This window comes from Lissotriton helveticus, chromosome 8, assembly GCF_964261635.1.
Source record: "Lissotriton helveticus chromosome 8, aLisHel1.1, whole genome shotgun sequence".
NCBI lineage: Eukaryota > Metazoa > Chordata > Amphibia > Caudata > Salamandridae > Lissotriton > Lissotriton helveticus.
This window is the reverse complement of record NC_136069.1, coordinates 614,671,496-614,689,738: the sequence shown is the minus strand read 5'-3', so window position 1 is coordinate 614,689,738 and position 18,243 is coordinate 614,671,496.

Genomic DNA, 18,243 nt, shown 5'->3' with positions numbered 1-18,243 from the left:
CACGGAATGCTATGTCTATGCAGATACCCACACTTCAATTAACCAAAGGCCAGGGGATTTTCGACCTACAAAACTTTAACATCAAATCCAACTTCTGTTTCCAATTAATGGTATGGATATTCTCGTCTGTTGCGGGTTGTGTCAAGTATAGTCAATTCTATTGTTCCTTATTGCTTTTATAAATGGCATAGGGTAATGATCACTGTGATATACATCCTCTCCCGATCTACAAGGCCGATGAAAAGGATACTCGTAAAATTTCGTCATATATCTTGTATTGCATCAAGTTCCCTTCATTAGAGTTTCCATCCTTGTATATCTGGGCTATTTTTGGATGTATCTTCTTCAGCCTTAGTTTCTAGTCGGACTCCATTTACTGCATCCTCGCAACCCGGTAACTTACAGCGACGAAAAAAGTTCTAGTTAGCTCAGTAAGCTATAACTGACGAATTTCAGTGTTGTTTTTAGTTTAAAGTGTTACATTTTAACTCCTATTATAAATATAACGGCAATTTAACTTTTGTTTTTTTGTTGAATATAAATATATTTTATTTAACACATATATATGTTGTATGTGTACTCATATATATTTTATAAACATTCATATCTATTCATCTATCTATCTATCTATCTATCTATCTATCTATCTATCTATCTATCTATCTATCTATCTATCTATCTATCTATCTATCTATCTATCTATCTATCTATCTATCCCCTTACCTCTATCGGCCCCTAAAAAAATAAAAACCTCTTCTCCCTTTACCTTAACCCTCCCCTGTACCTTAAAAACCATTGCATACCTTTGCATCTGCCCACCTCTGAGCCCTAAAACAACCTTACCTCCTTTACCTCAGCCCTCCTCTGAACGCCAATTTAAAAAAATTCCCTTTACCTCTATCCACACCTTTACCCTAAATAGCCCTTACCACACTCTAACTCGATTTGTCCCTGGACCCTAAAAAGAACCCTTACCTCCCTTTACTTCTGCCCAACTGTGAGCCCTAAAAACTCTTACCTCCGTTTAGCTCTATCCACCCCTTGACCTTAAATAACTCTTACCTCTTTTCTTCTACCAGGCTGAGTATGCTAAAAGACCCTTACCTCCCTTTACCTCTACCCACCCCTAAACCCTAACACCTTACCTTCCTTTACCTCTACCCTCCATTACCCTTACACGTCCCTTAACTGTTACCCATCCCTTACCTCATAAATTCCTATTATCTTAAATGACATAATATTTATGTCATTTAAAACAAAAAAAACCTGTGTGGTAAAATGCCAAACAGGGGCCTGCATAGGGGCCGGCATTACTTGCGTGGAGAGTACAGATCACAGGGTAAAGACTGTATATCATTTATAGTACATTGCAAACGACTGACAAAGGAGAGAATGCATATCCAACATCCCCTATAACAATACATGTAATAATTGTTTTGCTTTGAAACTATTATAAACGTAGTACATCATCTATTTATACACATTGCCACAAATATGTGTCTGTTATTATGTAGTGAGATATTGAGTGATTATGTTTGAGATGCCCTCCTCTATATGCCAATGCCATCCCAGCATGAGGTATTATGATTTTCCTATTAGGCATGTCACTAAAATCTACAGAAGCCATCAGTCATGCAAGAGTTGATCCATGAAGATTTTGGGCCTCATTTACTACAAAATGACGCAGTACGTCGTTGCAAGCTATTTTGCCGAACCAAGCTGCTTCATTTTAAAAGCACAGGGAGGAGTCCTATTAACAATATTACAACACATCCGTGTCTTTTCCCTACAGTGACACACAACTGGCTACAAGGCACTCTTGTGTCATGCTGCAAGGGTGCCTGCTTTGAGGGGATGATTGTTTTTGTGCAGGAAGGCCCCCCCTTCCTGCACAAAAACAATCGTTGATGGCATTTTCCTCTTTCTATGAAAGCTGCAGAATGCAGATACGCATAGAGGAAAAAAGTGGAGAAATGAACGTATTTCTCCTTGTTGCGCCACTCCTATGCCTCCCTTAGGGAGGCATAGGACTCTGATGCATTTCCAGCTTAACAAAATATTGTGAATCTGGGAACGTGTCAAGTTCCACAGATGTTGCATGGGAACACCCAGAGAAACACCCATGGAATGCCCCTTTCACCATGACTAATGCATGAAAGGGGTCCATATTTACAAGGCCATGAAAAGTCATGCATGGTGACTTTACTTGCCTTGTCAATATAGGCAAGCCCATTGTGCAGCAGGTGCGTCGAAGAACCAGTTACATGCTGGTGGGGTAATGGGCTTGTAAATGAGGCCCCAAGCTTTTACATGTTTCCAGTAAAAGCAGTGTACATGTGAAGAAGAAGTCCCTTGCATCTCAAACAGATTGTTTGTTCATGGAGTGCCCACTGTGTCAGTTGCAGACATGATCCTACCTGTAATAGGGTAGCTGAAGTGCCATGTGGGAGCAATTAATGGCATTTGTATTTGTATTTGTATTTGTATAGGGTATTTATAGAGCGCTAACTGCCGCTCCGAAAGGAGCATCCTGGCGCTGCGGGGCATCTGAGGCAACAAACCGTGAGAGTTAGATAGCGTCCATTAAATATGCATCAGAAAGATTGAAAATCCAAGCTTTTAATTGTTTCCTAAAAGAACTCTCTGGATTGAGAAATCTGAGTTCCATGGGCATGGCATTCTAGGCTTTGGTGGACAAGACCGTGAGGGATTTCCCCCCTTGGTTTTGTAACGAAACCTGGGCATGGTAATCAGGTTGCCACCTGCTGATCTCAAGACTCTGGATGGCTTGTAACAAGTAAATCTTCTTGAGAGATACCTAGGTTGTTGTTGAAAGCTCAAAATGTTGTTAGAAGGATTTTAAACAGAATCCCTTTGTGCAAGGGTAACCAGTGCAGAGTCTTTAGGGCTGTGGATGCGGAGGACGTTCTGGGTAATTTAAGCACAAGTCTTGCGGCTGCATGTTGTACACTCTGTAGCTTTTTCAGAGTGGCCTTTTTGACCCCTGCCATAAGACCGTTATAGTAGTCCAAACGGGAAAGTATGAGGGCCACTGCAACCGCCTTTCTAGAATTGGTAGGAAGGAAATCAAAAAATGTCTTTTGAGATTTAATAATACTAGAGGATACATGTATAAATTTAACATTCTCATCTCACATAGGCAATGACAGGTCAATGAAGAACTCTCCAGCAAAGCTATTCATGCCATTCGCACCTGCTTTTTTACTTTGTGGTCAAGCAATAGCAGTCTGGGAAATCTGACATCATTAGTGTATGCTCTGTGATAAACTTTGTGAAAACAAAACACCACTGTCCGAAATGTGGCCATGTTCAGTGTGACATAAAAATCCCGTTACAGTTTTGGGGCCACAAGTTTCAGTATACCTGCCAGTACATAATATGGTCTTATACTAACGCAACTCATTCACTACACAATTCACCACTACAATGGGTTGATAACAATGCATTTACCTCTTCAACTAGGTAAATTACCTAAACTACATTTACAACGCCTAGGTAGCAAGGGTTTAAAGTCCTTAAGGATGTGTGGTGAAGAGGGTTTGTAAAGTGTTGTGGTTTTTAGGGTTCAGGGAAGGATGGAGAAAAGGGGCCATACAAGGCTTTTAGGGTTCAGTGATGTGTAGCATTAAGGAGTAGTAACATCTTTTTATTGTTCAAGGAAGGCTAGCATTAAGGGTTAGTAAAGGGTTTTTAGAGTTCTGGGAAGGGTAGCATTAAGTGGTAGTATGAAGGTTGAAATGGTCAGGACAGGGTATTGTGAATGTGTAATAATGGGGCTTTATTGTCCAGGAATGGGTTACCCTAAGGGGCAGTAAGGAGTTATCAGTGTTCAGGAAAGGGTAGCCTTAAGTGGCAGTGAGGGGTTTTCTAGTATTCAGGGAAGGGCAGCATTGAGTGGTAGTATGTAGGGTGAAATGGTCAGGACCGGGTATCATTGATGTGCAATAATGGGGCTTTATTGTCCAGGAATGGGCACCTTAAGGGGCAGTAAGGAGTTATCAGAGTTCTGGAAAGGGCAGCTTTAAGTGGTAGTGAGGGGTTTTCTAGTGTTCCGGGAAGGCTAGCAAGAAGGGCTGGTAAAGAGTTGTTAGGGTTAATCATGGATCGGTATTACTGAGGGGATTAAAGGTTTTTTTCTATGGAATGAAATGGTAGTGTGGATATTTTAGGATTTAGGCATATGTAGTGTCTAGGGGTAGTGTGCATTTATGTTTGGGTGTGTTGGTGGGGGGCATGTATAACCCACACTGTGAGGACCGGATTGATCCTATTAGTGTGGGTAAACCCTGACAGAACCAGACAAACACTGGGGCATATTACCAACAACTAGCGATAAGTATCGCTATGTTGGCTTAGCGGCAATATTTTTATCTCCGAGCTGCGGCGATTTTTATCGCTTAGGAACCTTGCTATTATCAAGGTTTATCTCCTAAGCGATAAAAATCGGCTGAAATGCATGAATATCGCTGAAAAGTCAGCGATATTCATGCATTACCGAGCTAATGCTCTTAGCCATGTTATCCACCTACCATTGGATAACATGGCTAAGAACTGCTCAGGGGCAGGTGTTAGCTTTTGGAGATATTCGCGATTAGCGCAAATATCTCCAAAAGTTGGTAATAGGAGATAGCGATGTTAGCGACTGTTTCCAGTTGCTAACATCTTGGCACGCCCACTTTGCATGTCATTAGTGATACATTTCACTGACATGCAAAGCGGGGCCCAAGATGGTCGCTATCTCCTACTAGCTGTCACTAACTGGTGTTAGCGACAGCTAGGTAATAGAGAGATAATTTTATCTCCGCTTTCTTGGCTTTTAAAGCCAAAAAAGCAGAGATAAACCCCCTTGATAATATGCCCCACTATCTTTGTGAGGACTAGGAGCCTATGATGACCGGTTCCCAGAGTGTGTTTAGGCACTTTCGAGCAAGTGTATCTATTAAGTAAAAGTGCAGTTATATTTGCCTCAGTCTGCTTTATAACGTACCTCAGTATCAAAGCGTGTGTGCAGTTAGTGTGTGTTTATGTGTGTGTGATATTATGTGTTGTAATGTAATGCACTTTTTTGCTTGCGTTGCAATGGTAAGTGTCAGTGCGGAGAATGAAAATGCGTTGCAGCTGTGGTCATTGTTGTGTATGCATGATGTGGGATGTGTGGTGTTGGTGCTAGTTGTTGTAGCCTATATTCCCGTATACATGCAGATGGATTTGTTGAGTCTTCTCGGGTCAATGAATTGTTTTTCTCACTGACAGTCTATTTAACTTTCATTGCCAAATGGGTACGGTTGGCATGCGGTGGCTGGATGTGTAGTGCCTTGCAATACACCTAGCATGTGGCCTGCTTGAGTGCAATGTTCTATGCTGTTTTTTCGCAACCTATAATTTGCAGTACACTTTGTACGGCTTCAAGGGTGGAAGCCTGCACTTGTCAGGAATTAATCTTTATTTTTTCTTGCTCTCTCGTCTTCAGCGAACTACTCAGGTCCGAGAAAATTGCTTAAATTACTCTTGGCTGCCCAGCATTTGCTCTGTTGATTGATTAGCAGTGCACAATTTGTAGGAAAAACTGTGTGTACTTTTTGTGGAAAACTGCAATCTTGATAGTACTTAAATTCCATGCAACGTTTGAACTCATTACAAGCTGAAATGGAGGGACAGAGCAACTGATTATTTTGCCCACGTGAAAAGCACGGTAAACATCAAATGCAGCTTAATTTAATCTGCAATGGCTATATTTTTCTGTTCCAAGAAAACTCTGACTTAAAGCTGGCTCTCTGTTGCTCCTTTTTTTCCCCTGACGAGGTACTGAGGAGAATAAGGTGTTCTGTGATTTGCATTATGAATAATGGAATCTGTCAACGAGGCGCATCCGATCCCTCTAAAGACAATGGTGCCATATGTATGAGCCCCTTTGCGTCGCTCTTTCAGCACCAACATGGTGAAAGAGCGACGCAAATGAAAAATTAGATTTACGAAGCCGCCCAAGGCCATCTTGCATGGCCCTGCGTGGCTTCGTAAATTTTCAGTAATGTAGCACAGAGCAGTCGCTGCATTGCATCACTTTGAGCCAGGGAGGTGTTTCCATGGATGTAGTGTGGGTAGTCCCATGCAGCATCCACAGATTTTGATGCATTCCCAGATTTACATGAACAGGTATTCCGAAAAGATGCACCTCCCCAGGAGAGGCGTAACAAGGAGAAAACATTTATTTATGCCCGTTTTTTTCTCTTTCAATGCGTGTTGAATTCTGCAGCGCACATAGAAAGCGGAAAAAGCCTCTTAGGATTGTTTTTGGGCAGGAAGGTGCTCCTTCCTCCACAAAAACAATCCTGCATGCAGCGTAGGCACCTTTACAATTAGGGGCGAAGGGTGCCCGCTTTGGCGCTAGAAAGCCCATCGCGTGCCAGCGCTTAGCAAAATACAGGGATGAGATATATTGTAATACAAATGGCACGTTCCAGCCCTTTCCCTGTAACTCAGCACAGCAAGATGACTTGCAGCGCTGTGCTACATTTCATGAATGTGGCCTAATATTTATTAAAAAGTAATGCAACACAGTACAGAAAGTTGCCTTGCTGCACAGTGTTACAGGGAAAGGCCAGGAACATGCAATATTTATTACAATATGGCGCATTTCTGTCCTTTCCCAGCGCTGGTGCACAGTGGGCTGTCTTGCGCCAATGCAGGTGCAAGGGTGAATACATTGCATGCAAGATTGTTTTTAAACAGGAAGGGGCACCTTCCCGCACAAAAACAATCTGCCGAAGCACATTCATCTACATGTGCTGCAGAATGAAGTACAAATAGAAAGAGGAAGTAACAAGGGGACATAGAGATATTTCTCCTTGTTACACATCCCCTGTGAATGCGTAGCCTTTTGGTGCATTCCCAGGTCTACCAACAATGGTAATTCTGGAAATGCGTCAGAACACATTTGAGTTGCTTGGTAAGACCCATGCAAAGCCCAAGGAACACCTTCTCAGGGCAGAGTAACGCAACACAATGATTTGCGCTGCTTTGCGTTACTCCTGATTTATCAATCCACTCAGGGCCATGCAAAAAGTGGCCTTGCATGGCTTTATAAACCACACTTTAGGTAAAGTTAAATTAATATGTGACAATATATTCTAGGTGTAATGCACAAACGTAACCACTTATTGTAATCTAAGAACAGATCAATAGTACATGGATATTACTGAAAAAATATACATTTTTGTTTATTTTACAAATCTCATTTTTTTCTTTTTTGCTTTAGTTCATATCAATTCATATAAAGTGACATTAACAAATCAGTGTTCAAAAAATATAAAGTTTAGATAAAATATTTCATCATATTAACAACATGTTTCCAATCTCAAAATAAATTGACAGTAACTATACGGTAGATGTAAAGTTGATGGAGGCAATGCGGTAGATGTAAGCTACGCGCGTTTCGGCATTACTACCTTTATCAGGAGACCGTCTATTGCACTGAAGTTCAATATATAGCAACTTGCTCAGCATGAAAAGCGATAACAGGTTTACAGGCAATGGATACTGAGCTTAATGTGAGAAGTTCTTAAAAGTCTTAAGACCGTTTCGGCATTACTGCCTTCATCAGGAGACCGTCTATTGCACTGTAGCTATATAAAACATAAAATGACATAATATTGTGGTCACTATTTATATTATATAGATATATTGATAAACCACATACCAGGGTTGTGTCACGCATGCACCACATTGCGTTGTGCAACAGCAATTTAACCCCCTTCATAAATAGGGCCCAATGTTTGGCAGTATTGGGCAGAGGTGACATACATGTGCTTTACCCTGCTCAATTTGCCATGCCCAAATACAGAGCTCTCAAGTTTGAAAAAATCCTTTGGAGTGAGGACTAATAAGCAAATATGATGACATCACAGAATGTAATGTCAAACAAACATTTATATTAGTGACAAGACAACAAAAAACCAGACGATGCAAATGATAAAACAATCAAAATTAACGTGAAGTTAACCGAATAACACTATAGCATCAAAAAGGTACATGGTAAAGCTGAAAAACAGTTGTGGGGCAGCACTCAGGTATGTCCAAAGCATCTCCTGTCAGCACAAGAAGGAATCTGTCGAATGGCGTCCCCTGATATGGTGTTGTTTTCTGAAGCTTCTGAAGTTCACAGGAATTGCTCTGCACAAAGCAGAGCTCTAAACAGAGGAGCATGTAGAGGTCAGGTCCAAGACCTTCCCCGGAGATGTGACATTCCTTCTACTGGAAATGAGAGCTTAACCTGACCTCCAAATGTCTGAGTCTCATTAACAATAGGTGAGACCAGAGAGAGCCACAAAACGTATGTGGGCAGCCCATCCAGAGAGGTACAGTGCCTACATTTGTCGACATTCAAAACCTCCAAGAGGCACTGTTTGAGAAAAGATCAAAGGAGACAGCCGACAGGATTGAATCAAGCTGGTCTGTGCACCAAGGGTTAGTCAACCCAGTAGTGAAGACCCACAATACTACTATAAAGAAGAACAGTAAACAAAGTCAAAACATTACTGCGCCATAACTGTGCTGCTTATGAATCACGGACAAAATATCGACGTTGAAAATGTCTACCTACAGGAATATCGATGCAGAAATATCGAAGGCAAGAATATCGACATCCTATCTACAACATGGTAAGTACAAAAATATCGGAAAAAAAACTATAGATGTTAAAAATATCGATGTTAAAAATATCGGGTTTTTTCTGTAAAAATATGAATGTAAAATAAACTAATAAATAAAATAAACATGGTTAAAAATATCTAATAATGTTTAAAATTAATAAATAATACATATATAATAATAATACATTAATTAAACATATACAGAAAATATATAATATATATGCACTTAACAATAAGTTGTAATAATTATTTTAATAATTTATAAATTAATAACAAATATTATAAATTACAAATACATTTACAAACATAAAACATAAACATAAATAAAAAGTAAAGTATTATGTTTAATAAATAAAAACAATTAAATATACCTTTAATATTTTTTAAATTTATTATATACTACATTATCTTAATTTATACAAAAAAAACTAAATAAATAAAAATACTATTCAAAATCCATAAGTAAAAAAAATACATTAATAAAAATGTTGGATAGCATTGAATTTAAAATTACCATTCCCACTCCTGAGAGCACAATAGTAGAGAAACTGCTGTATAAGCGTAGAGGTAAAAATTACTATTCCAACTCTAGAGAGTGCAACAGTAGGGAAAACATTGGATAGCATAGGGGTAAAAATTACTATTCCAACTCCAGAGAGTGCAACAGTAGGGAAAACATTGGATAGCGTAGGGGTAAAATTTACTATTCTAACTCCAGAGAGTGCAACAGTAGGGAAAGCGTTGGATAGCGTACGGGTAAAAATTACTATTCCCACTCCAGAGAGTGCAATAGTAGGGAAAACGTTGGATAGCGTAGGGGTAAAAATTACTATTCCAACTCCAGAGAATGCAATAGTAGGGAAAGCGTTGGATAGCGTAGGGGTAAAAATGACTATTCCCACTCCAAACAGTGCAACAGTAGGGAAAACGTTGGATAGTGTAGGGGTAAAAGTTACTATTCCAACTCTAGAGAGTGCAACAGTTGAGAAAACGTTGGATAGCGTAGGGGTAAACATTACTATTCCAACTCCAGAGAGTGGAACAGTAGGGAAAGCATTGGGTAGCGTAAAAGTTAAATATAACATACTTATAAATAATTGTTGTAAATAAAATAATAAAAAAATAAATTTTTAAATAACTACATCATTTGCAAATACCCATTAATAATTACTAAAAATATAATTACAATTGAATAATTAATTACCAATAAATTAACAATAAATACCAATAAATATTATTTAAAAAATATAAATTACCAAATAATAAATATTGAACACTAAAATAGTTTTCAAAACAAAAAACATATTAATAAATAATAATTGATTACCAATAAAAAAATGGTAAACACATTTTTTTTGTAATGAAAAATTATTTACCAATTAATAAAATGAATTTCCAATTAATAAAAAGTAATTAACAATTACAAATATCAATTACCAATTTAAAAAAATTAATTACCAATTAAAAAATGACATTACCAATAAAAAAATGTAATTACCAATCACAAACCTTAATTACCAATTAAAAAAATTAATTGCCAATTAAACAATGTAATTACCAATAACAAACCTTAATTACCAATTAAAAAATTAATTAGCAATGAAAATAATTAATTACCAATTAATATTTAATTATAAATAAAATAATTATCAATATCATTTAATTTTTTTTAACTTAATTACAATTAAATTACTTCCCACCCAATTCCCCTATAAACCCACCACCCCCTACAGAACTTAAACTCAAAAATGAATTAAAATTAATTTACAATTACAAAAAATTAATAATTAATTTACTATAATTAAATTACTTCCCACCCTATTCCCCTATAAACCCACAACCCGCTCCAGTACTAAAACATAAAATTAATTTAAATATAACATTTTTAATATATAAAAAATAGTACACATATAATTTAAAACAAATAAAAAACTTAACAAAAAACATACAACACATACATATAAAATACATAATAAAATACATAACAACAAACAAATATCGATATTAGAAACATCGAAATTAGTAACATCGATATAATTTATATCGATATTACTAACTTGGATATTACTACATCAATATAAAAAAAATCGATATTACTTACCTTAGGGTCGATATTCTGTCCAACAATATTCTTGACCTCGATATTCTTCACCTTCGATATTTTTAACTCGATATTATTGTTGGTCGATAATTTGGAATCGATATTTTGACTGTGCTCCGCTGCTTATAATGGAGTTAAAATGCTCAGACCAGATGGAACTAGATTCTGAAGATTAAAGGGGGGACCCTGCAGTTTTGATGAAGACATTGATAAATCATTGTCCTTAGAATGGTTGTAACACACTGCATTGAAAGTCTACTACAGGAATTCCTCGTTTTTCAAGGGATGGACATAAGAAATAGAAACACGCTCTTAGGATATCTCCCAGTGCACTCAAGGAAATAGTATTGAGGTGTCAACCTTTTATTAACAAAGATAGATGATATGTAATTGATATCTTGATTTTCATTAAAATTAGGTTTAAGTAAAAAATGCAGAAAATATAGAAGTATTTATGACTGATTTGAACAAATCAATCTATAATTACACAACACAGTTTTCATTTGTGGCACTACTGGGTGGGTGTGCTGAGCTGACCTTCTTTGCTGCTCAAATAACACACGTACCCCTGCGATCATGGGGGGTACGCACCATACCCCATGTACGCTGGGTGTACGCACTGTACCCCATGTACGCTCGGTGTACGCACCATACCCCATGTACGATGGGTGTACGCACCATACCCCATGTACAATGGGTGTACGCACCATACCCCATGTACGCTGGGTGTACGCACCATACCCCATGTACGGTGCGTACACCCATCGTACATGGGGTACGGTGCTTACACCCATCGTACATGGGGTACGGTGCGTACACCCCATGATCGCAGGAGTACGCACCGTACCCCTGCGATCATGGGGGGTACGCACCGTACCCGGGGGGCCGTTTCATACCTGTTTCGGCGTGAACTCTGCTTTTACGGCTGTTGTCAGCGCCCGTAGAAAAAGGGTCGTGCGGTGCGTCCCCGACACATATCGTACTTGCTGGGTCATAAAAACCAGCAGCGAACTGTACAGATGTCGCGTACAGCGGGTTCCGAGGGAGAATCGTACGGAGATTAGAGTCGTACGGTCTCTGTACGACTCATACGGAGTACGGCTCCTGGTACGAATCGTACTTCGTCGTACGTACGGGGGACGTTGCAGGGTACGATTCGTACGGGAAAAATGCTCCGAACGGCTATTCGGAGCGGATTTTCCCGAATCGGAATCAGCCCCTTATTGTACATTCCAAAATAACAATAAAATATTTGTGTTGAAAGAGATACACAACTAAGCTTTCTTCCCTAACATACAATGTAACATTTCCAGATTAATGGGTGACGATATAGCTCTTATTGTTGACAGACATGCAGGCAGTCACAGTATTACTGATGGGAGGCTGTTGGCTTGTAAGCACAGAACTGCATGTGTAGTTGATGCATATGAGGGCCAGAGATGCCCTTTGGGCAATGCACCAGAGAAGTATGTGCATCAAAGTGAGTGAGCTCCTGATCAGAACTGCGATAGCTGTGTCTGGGGAAACGTTTGAGATTTCCAGTTCAATTAGAGGTTACTGGTCTCAGATTTTAACAATGAAAGGCATTTACAACTGGTGTTCCGGGGCTTTACCTTACTACTGGCCCTAAACTGAACACCAAGTACACCCTTTAGTACCTGACCCTCAAGGTAGTGAGGTCGAGCAGTCCAAGGCTTACTCAGGGATGTGGTGTAGAGGGAGACATTAAAAAATAGCCAGTAAATCAATGTCCAACCGGTGTTTTAACTTAAGGGAAAATGCATGCTGTATATTGCACACAACTCAGTCCTTTACATAAAACGTACGGGACAACAAGATTGTACAACGTTATACTGGGCGAGTGATCTGTTTTTGATAACAGCTGGTACTAACCGAGCCCGTTCAAAATACATAATGGGATCATTCTGATAAAGCCAGTGAAGAAAAGGACAAATTGCCCAAGGACATTGAATTTTCTGCACCACTCTGGGTTCACCATCAAAGACCCACATTAGAGCAGAAATGTTCTTCTGGGGGCAATTGCCAACTGTGCTGGCAATTCCTATTAGTGCAAAGTCTTTTAGGAGCTTTTGTTTTGTCTGTCCTTTGAAGTTGCTAGGGACATCCCCGTCCTTGTCAGGGAAGATTATCCAAGTGACCATTTGCAAGCACAGATTCAGGGAGGAAACAGTCTCATTCTGGGAAAACACGCTGAATGGGAAATTAGGGTGACAATGTTTACCACATGGTGTGGTCAGGTAGATCCTTCCATGGGCTACTACATGCCAACTCCAATTCCTCCCCTTGGCCTTCCTCTTCTAGGCAGTCTTCCACTCATGCATGGATACTCCAGTAACCCTCTTCAACAGTCAGTGGTCTCCTTTCCCAAAAGTAGTTTCAGAGCAGCTCTCTCTAGCAAGCTGCAGAACTTAAGGGTTCCTATCCCTGAATATTGCAAGGGGAGTTGGTAGTAAGCGACCCAGCCATAAGCGTACTGGTCTTTCAAGGTCTTAGGTTCTCCTAAACCACATTCTTATCTACTTCTCACAAATGGGCAATCAGAAATTGGTTCCTGAGTAAGCATGGGCGTAAAATCCGTTCCGCTCGCGGATTTTGCGGATTTTCGGTAAATTCGCAATCCGCGAACTCTCGCGAACTTGCTGAAAATTCGTAAAATCCGTGCGAAGCGGATTTTTTGCTTGGTCGCACTTGCCAACTAGAATACTATAGAATTTCGCGGGAGTAAACACTTGCGAACACGTAGATGCGGCGGGCAGCGACAATCTCGCAATTGCGAGATTGCAAAATTTGCAATTTCGCACAAGAAATCCACCAGCAGGCAGCATAAACCTTGAAAATTATGATTTTTATCAGAATAACTCCTCAGGTTGACATTTGCCTGCACTTTTTCTTTGCAAGGAGTCCATTTTGGGGGGTGGGGGTGGGAGGAAGGAAGTGCCCCACAGTCTCCAACTTCCTGTTCCTGTCCACCAGGCTCCTCCCAGTGCTTTCTTCATGTGCTGGTCACTTTGATTTGAATCTTGACCTGGAAGGATTACTTTTTGTGGATACTGCTGGATATTTGGATTTTTGCAGAACTGAAAGCACTCAGCAGGTGCAAAAGTTCAATCTTATCATTAGTAACCATTCCCTGTAGTGCTTCCTGAGGGGCCTCTTCAGAGTTCATTAGCCTACTTGTAACTATTCTATGACCCTGCTCTGACCCTCACAGCAGGCTCAGAGAATAGCTACAAGTATACAACAAAGGTCCTGTTAAAAAAATTACACTGCAACAGAAAGCAATTACAGACAAAACTGAAAGCACTCAGCAGGTGCAAAAGTTCAATCTTATCATTAGTAACCATTCCCTGTAGTGCTTCCTGAGGGGCCCCTTCAGAGTTCAGTTGCCTACTTGCAACTATAGGCCACAAAGGTCCTGTGAAAAAAAATTGCACTGCAACAGAAAGCAAATTACAGATAAGGAAGCAGGTGCCAGCCAGACTGGAAGTTTAAATTCAGTGACACATTAATCAACCCCAAATTAATTCATGTCAGTTGAAGCAGGGCAGGTGTGCTTGCTTTTTTTCACCCCCATAATCTACAGTGATAAACCAACCAGAGGGTGGCAGTGATGTACCAGAGGGTGGCATGGGTGTACCACAGGGTGGCAGTGGTGAAACAGAGGGTGCTGTGAACCTGTGATGATGAACCAGATGTAGAAACAACATAGTCGCGGCCGTTGCGAGCCGACAAGTAAGTTCGCAATTGCGAACTGGTACAGAACCCTCGCGAACTGGCAGAAATCCTTGCGAACACAAAAAAAAAAATCTGCAAATTCGCGAGAGTTCGCGGATTTTGCGGATTGCGAATCCGTAAATACGCAAGTTCGCGGATTGCCAATTCGCAAAATCCGCCCATGCTTATTCCTGAGCTACCACATTCAAGCACGGCACATAAGGTCCAAGCCCTTCCTACCATATAAAGGTAAAGCAGCATGCAACATCCTAGTCCCCATGGAATGAACAAAGGGTGAATTGAAGGACACTGTAGCAAGGGGCAGGCAGATAACTTGGTACATACAAGGACAGTATCCAACTCTCCTCGAGCAGGCAACAGATAAAAAGGCTTGTCCTGCAGGTACAATTAGTTGTGCCACCATTGCTAGTTATACACATATCTGCGTGCTGATGACAATCACGCTCAATGAGAGGAGGGTGTACATGGTGTGCCTCTCAATACCACAGATTTTAACTCAGTGTCGCATTCTGTGTCACAGTGGGCCATTATTGTACACACATTATTGTCTTGTACGTTGATGGCAAAAATCTAAAATGTTTCCGGAGACTTTCTACATCGGTGTTTCCTATCGAAAGAATTTAAATGCTGGTTATGGCATATGTTTAGGGGCGTGCATTAAGGCAAGAAATGAGCTCCAATCATGGAGCAGTAAGTTTCATCTGATAATGCATCAAGCTATGTAATTAAATGGTGAAGTCTGCAGACCAAAAGCATTTTAAATAGTTCTCAAACCTGCAGTGAAATAACTGAAATAGCATTCTGTAAAAAGTCAAAGTGGCAACCATTTCCTTATTTACTGTGCGAAACAAATGGGTAGGTCCTTATGGATAAATGTTCTGGAGGAGTATGTCAGGGTATAGAGACAGAGTGGAAAGCACAGGGACAGAGTGTAGAAACACCAGTGATATCTGGTGTCATAAAAAATAAACACATAAAATCAACTCTGCCTCTCTTGATGTTATTAGAGTTACCCTCTAACACCAGTGATATATGGGGTCATAAAAAATAAACACATAGGGGGTCATTATGATGACGGGCGGACTTTGTCCGCCCGTCACCATAGTGGGAAACGGGACCACCCGCCATAAGGGCGGGGGTCCCGTGGGGGGCATTAGGATGTGCCCGCCACAGTGGCGGGCACATCCTGTAGTTTTAGCATTGTGGCGGGCGGTGCACTCTGCACCGCCCGCCACGATGCTAAAAATGCTTTTTTGCATTTGCATATGCAAAGCGGCAGGCACCGCGCGGTGCCTGCCGCTTTGCATATGCAAATGTGGGGGGGTACCATAGGTACCCCCCATGTGCCCCCTGACAGTGTCGTGAACCTGGGGGCCCTGCAGGGGGCCCCCGCAGCAATCCCCGCCTGCCTTTCCGTGGCAGCATTGCCGCCGCGGAAAAGCAGCTGCAGACAGGCACCCTAATATGGATGGCGGTGTCTGATAGACACCGCCACCATATGGTTCCATTACCGGTGTTTTCGTCCGCCGCGGTCCTCCCCGCCATCCTAATATGGCGGGGGGAATTAGAATGCGGAAGTCGGGCGGATTGCCCCCGCCAGGGTGGCGGTGGCCACCGCCACCCTGGCGGGGGCAATCCGCCCGACATCCTAATGGACCCCATAGTATCACCTCTGCCACCCTTTGATGTTATTAGAGTTACCCTTACCTTCCTTGTCCACTTGTCCATACAATCTCCAAGGCTTGTGCAAGGCCCAGAATGTCTCTTAAGTGTTACAAATAAGAACACAGAATCTGAGAAAAGCCGTTTGCAGAAGCAGTGTCATCCTCAGGATTTTTGGGGCTCTGGGCATGACATATTTTGGGAACCCTGTTTGGGACAAATTTGAATATCATTACTCATCTGCTTCTAATTTAAGCCCATGCAATCCTTACTAAATGAAGTTTCATAACGGGATCATAGAAACACTGTTGAAATATGTAAATCCAATGGTTCCAACAATCTTTAAGATAACACTGTGCAAAGAGATACAGAGTTAAAGGTATAGAGAAAAGAAGAGAGTTTGAGGTGTAAAAATCGAGGTGAGATAGACAGAAAGTTCACTTTTCTAGGAACCTCCTGGAAGTTTGGGGGTTTGAACAATTCCCCTTTTGGGCCATACCTTAAAACACCTTTGTGGAGAAGAAGAGTCACTGCCAGCATGCCTCTTTTTGCTGGACTCTCCTAATGAGAACAATAACTCATGCAAGAACGTTTGAGAGAGTTCATGCTCCATTCAAATCATCGTGGCTATCTTCTAGTGGAGGGCAACATTTAAGTGCGCCGCCCAGCTGCTCTACTTCATTCTGCAATCAAGATGACCAGGAAGATAGGGAAGCCTCTAGGGCTTTCAACTAGAGCAGCAAATAGATATTGCTGCAGGAGACATCAGCCTGTCAGTGTTATTGACCGGAGGAGCAGCTTTCACTCCCAGCTGAACGGTGCATTGTGAAGGGAGTTAGGTTGAGATGCGATACAGTGCACTCCTAATTGATGGAAAAAAAGTGTTGTGACTCTAATCACATTTGAAATTGTGGACGCAGCTAAGAGTACTGTAGCATTTGAATTGTTGAGAGCTGCAATCAATAAGGAAACATATGAGCTCTGGAAAGTGTTTTATGATCTGAAAAAACATTTCATGAGACATCGAAATGACATTTATCAGACGTTAAGGTAAGGCAGTCTCTTTAAATGGCATAACTGAACCACAGAGGAGCTGGGCGGAAATGATGACTTTGCTAACCAATGCCTTGGCTCCAGGAAAGCAGCCTACTTATAATAACAAATATACGCCACTGGGGCAATTTAACTTCACTGACAACAAAATCTTCATTGAGAGTAAAAAGAGATGCAGCTTGACAGAATCAAAGCACAGGAGGTAAAAGGCCTACTCGACGGAAAGACAATTGAAGACAGAAAGAAAAACACAAAAAAAAGTTGCCTGGCAACTGAAAGAAACTAGCATAGAGGAAAGATTAAGATATATCTACGCATTACTAGCACCCAACAAAAGCAAGGAATTCTGGAGATATATCAATGGTCTAAATGGCGGGCATCACACCCACAATGCTGTACCTGCTAACAAATGGGCTGCTCATGCTACCAGCCTATATGTCGACCAAAAAACATCCATGGCAAGCATTGTCAAGGTAGAAGACAACCAATATAAAGAGAGCAATGCGGCGGATCCTTAGGGGAATACTAACCATCCTTCAGGGTATCAGGAAAGATGGGGCGCCAGGGTCCAATGGGCTGCCTGGGTATATTTTTAGGGAAGATCGTGAATACTGGGCCCCCCACATTCAGGCCTTATTCAATCATTGCTATAACATTTCTGCTGTTCCAGATTCATGGAAACGCTCCATCTTACAACCCATTCATTAAAAGCGGGATGCCTCCGACCCGGGGAACTATAGACTGATTTCACTACTGGACGTGGAAGGAAAGGCATTCGCAAAAATGCTCTTGAAAGAGCTAGAGTCATAGATCACGAAAAATCAAGTAATCCCGCAATACCAGATTGGCTTTCGGTCAAATTCATCGACCATGGACAACACCATTGCACTTTCATATCTGGCAACGAAGGCAACTGGGGCCACATCCCTTCCATTATATGCATGTTTTATGGGCTACAGTGCCGCCTTTGATGGGGTTGATCGAAAGATTCTGTGGGCAAAA